Source organism: Oryzias melastigma, linkage group LG4, assembly GCF_002922805.2.
Source record: "Oryzias melastigma strain HK-1 linkage group LG4, ASM292280v2, whole genome shotgun sequence".
In the NCBI taxonomy this organism is placed as follows: domain Eukaryota; kingdom Metazoa; phylum Chordata; class Actinopteri; order Beloniformes; family Adrianichthyidae; genus Oryzias; species Oryzias melastigma.
In genome coordinates, this window is record NC_050515.1 from 15,821,599 (window position 1) to 15,825,789 (window position 4,191).

The window sequence follows — 4,191 nt, forward strand, 5'->3', positions numbered from 1 at the left end:
AAGACTTGATTTATTTCATAAGTTGTAGTTGTCGATCTGATTCATAGTCAATACTGATTCATTTTGGAGGATCCAATTCACAGTTCCAGGAATCGATCCAGGACATCTTTGGCCAAAAATTCAAGCAGTGTGACTCAGATAAATTCCTGGTACTGAACAGTGCAGATGAAGATTCCAGATTCCTTGTTTTTCTTGCAAGATAGTCAAGTGTAAATAAAACGTCTGCAAACAAACAAGTAAACAAGAATTAATGTCAAATTCATTCACATTTTAGCTTCATAAAGATCAGGCCAGTGTTGTTTTTTCACATCAAAATAATACAAAAAGAATATTATTAGAACATTCTACCACACTGTATATGGTCACATGGCTTTGTAAAATTCAAAGTGTTTCCACACATTAGACTGTAACGATGGCTTGATCATTTTTGCTGACATCATGTGTTTGTCGTCTGCTATGATGACATTCGGTCATTTTTACGTAGTAGTAAAATAAACCAACTATATCTCAATCCTATTGGTATTTTTCAATTTTGATGAAGATGGATTATATTTCATTATGAAATTATGTCAATTTGATTTAAGACCCACTCCAATGATTTTCCTGTTTTGATGTTTGTAGCATTTTTCTCATGATGGAGGACATATATAAAGAAAATTACAAATAAAGCTGCATTCCTGAGTATTTTTTATTCAAATCTTGGTGAATCAGGAGCAGACGATAAAAAGCTATTTGAAAAAGCTTATAGTTGTTATGTACAAATTACTATCAGTGCGTCAAAGTCTTCTTGCTCTGCTCCATTCCGATACACTTGCAAATGACTAATCCATGTACGTGTTAATTGTCTCTGCCCTAGCTCCAATAAAGCTAATCATTTTTGTTGCACTGCTAATGTTAACTTGGGATAGTTAGGGGCTCTAACCTAGCAGGAGTGCATGTAAACAGATGGATGATGGGAAATGAGTGCTGGCTTGCTTCAAGTCAACAATCCCGCCTACAACTCAAAGGTAAATTTCTGATGAACTGCTGCTCTGCAGAAATGATGTTCTAGAAATTGACAGGTTATTTGATATTGCCTAAAAATAGCATAATTAAAATGAAAAGACCACTAGAATGACTTTAAAAAAAGCCTATGGCTGCCTTCCTGGTAGAAACCCCCCCAAAACAACTGTTTACTGCAACTTACTGAGCCATTGTGACATTGGCACAAATGTACTGTAAACCAGCCAAAACCCCATGTCTGCATTAATAATTCAAGTATGCGTAGAGGGCAAATATTTTTTTTTAACACAAAGAAAAGTATTGAGATTCAGACTGAAAATTGTTGAACTTCATTTTGTCATTAAACCTTATGATCTGGTTTCCTGTTTTAATGGTCTGTTTTGGTTTATTTAAATGCAACACACTTTGAGATCCCACTCCAATCATCCTTTAATCCAGTGAAAAAGCGTTCACAGTTGTACTTTAATTAAAGTTGTGGGCGGGACTTTTGACAGGGAGTAAGCCAGCTCCCATTACCCATCATTCCTTTGTTTATAAGCTCTCCTACCAGTTTTTAGCCCCTCACAATCCCATTACTAGTTCAATAAAATGAAGAGCAATATTGAAGCTATTCAGCTGTACAGTTATGAGTAATAAGTTAGAAACTAAAACTAACAAAAAGGTTGGGTACTGGTATTTCCCTCCCTTGATGTCCTCTTTTTAAACTTTATGCTGCAATAGTTCAAATTAGTTTTTTTTCTTCAGACTGAGACTACTAGAGCACTGGGAAGAGCTTACAGCTGCCCTTTTAAGGCTAACAAAAGTTTCAGTAAGCACTCTAAAGAAGTCACTTTCAGTGAACAATCAGGCTCGGTGCGAGCATAAATCCTACGGGGATAGTCACGGCATTACAAATACCTGCAGCTCCTGTATTTGCTGATGACTACAAAATTGAAAAAAGAAAGGCACAAATAATTCTGAGGCAAGTTTCCCTCAGCAGTAGGTATTGATTATTTGTGTGTGGTGGGAGATTTGGAAAATTCAATTAAATGAGTTGTGCAAAGGATTCATAAATTCAGCCTCTCCGACCCGTATCAAGACATGGTTATGTTCTAAATCAATGCAGCACTTCACAATATATTTTCTTAGGTGAGTAAAAATAAATAACATTTAAACAGTTCTGCTTTCTGCAGAAGCAAATTCTGCAGTCTTTGACTGTTTTCACTAACAGTCAAAGACTGGCTTGTGTGCATTATTAGACGGCTAACATATTCCCCCCTAAGAAAATCTTATGTAATGTGAATTTTGAGATGAAAAGAGGGGGATAAAGGGTACAACTCAGCAGCGTAAAAATTGATCAGGCCAGAGATGGGACCACATTGAGGAAGATTTGTATGTCAGCCGTAATGGACTGTATTAAAAAGATTCCTTAAGACGTCATAAAAGTGATAGGACTTTTTGTCGCGGGTTGCGTTTCGACCTGCCCGGGCAGCTTGGAGACTCGGGCACATCAATCGTAAGGATGGGGCTCGTGGACAGATGCCACCTCCCCACAGGGAGTTTTATGCTTTTTGATTGAACGCGTAGTTGTAATTAAACAGGCAGGTTGTATATGAGGCTGTTTTAGCCTTTCTGATCCCACTGGTGTTCGATTAGATGACAGAGTGTGGAATTTTTTAAAGATCCGACCAACTGATTTAGTAAATGTCATTTGGTCTTCACATTCCAAAAAATCCTTAGTTCTCATTTGTTTATGCAGCAGGTAAACAAGTTTCAGTTAATAAGGGCAGTGATTGGAATCACATCAATAATGTTTCATTAAGAATATTCTTCTTTCCTTTTGTTATTTCCGTTCAGGAGTCACCACAGCGAATCAGTTTCCTCCATCTAACCCTGTCGTCTGCACCCTCTCCTCTAACACCAGCCTGAACGTGCCTTCCTTCTCTTTATCTTTGACAAACAGTTGTCCGATTTCCACCGGCACCCTGTCGGTGGACAGCACTGATGGCGGTCATTATGGATATCATGGGTCTGACTCACATATTTGGTTTGGCAAAGATTTGACGTTGGATGCCCTTCCTGACACAACCCTCTGTATTTATCCGGGCTTGGGACCGGCACAATGACACTCTGGCTTGGGCCCCCTAGTAGTTACATTTTGTAAGAATATTGTGTTTCTGTAAAGATGCTCCACCATCTTCAACAGGATACCACACATCGACTGTGTAAGGGAACTGGAAAGAGTGACCCCTCCCACCTCGTATTCCAAATAGGAAGTACCCGCAGGTCCCAAAAAGCTAAAATCCCATAGTCTTCGATAGAGAAATAAACAGCTGTTACTCCGACATTATATTTGTCAAATTAACCGTTCTTGCTCTGGTGCTTCTACTTCCCCTTTTCCTGCTCATCCTATTATTTTTCATATTTTTGCTGTAGTGCAAGTTATTCAAGTAATAAACTGACCAATCAGATGCTTAAATAAGAATCAGTGCCCATTGACATATTTTCCTGAGCTCGTTTTCAATAGAAGGGGTGTGGCCTTCTAACATGCTCACTACTAATTGGAGAGAGCGGTTGCCATAGAAATGTAGACTAAGGCCCAATCCAAATTCTTCCCTTCTCCCTACCCCTCCTTTTGTAGGGGCATTTGTGGCGAAAGTGGTGTCTAAAATATTTTTTTTAAGATCCCACCGTCCAAGTGGTGGAATACAGATCCCTCCGTTCCAAGGCTAAACCGCGTCACAGCGTGTCATGGAGTAGAAGCGCTTTTCTTCACGTGGCTCTGAAGCACAGAAGTTTACATTTAATTGTAATTACTTTTTTTTCAGCATGACCGTTTTATAGTTATAAAACCGATGTTGTGGTGTATATAATGCTAGCGGACCAGCGACTATTGGTTACATCAGTGAGCAGTAGTGACGTCCAAATTCTGAGACACCATCTTTCCATAACTCTCAGTTTGGAGAGCTAAATGTAGGGGAAGGGAGAAGGGAAGAATTGGTATTGGGCCTAAGACTGACATGGGACAATAACAGTCTACTGAGGACGCCTGGTTCCAACATGGTGACATTGTGGAAAAATGGCGACTAAATTGACTTAATTGAGTAACCGGAAGTAAGACTGTAGACACTTATTCTAAAAATGCCACAATTTTTCAGCAAATTTGGCAGGTGGCCAAACAGCAGCAGTTACATTCTTACAAGCCGCACA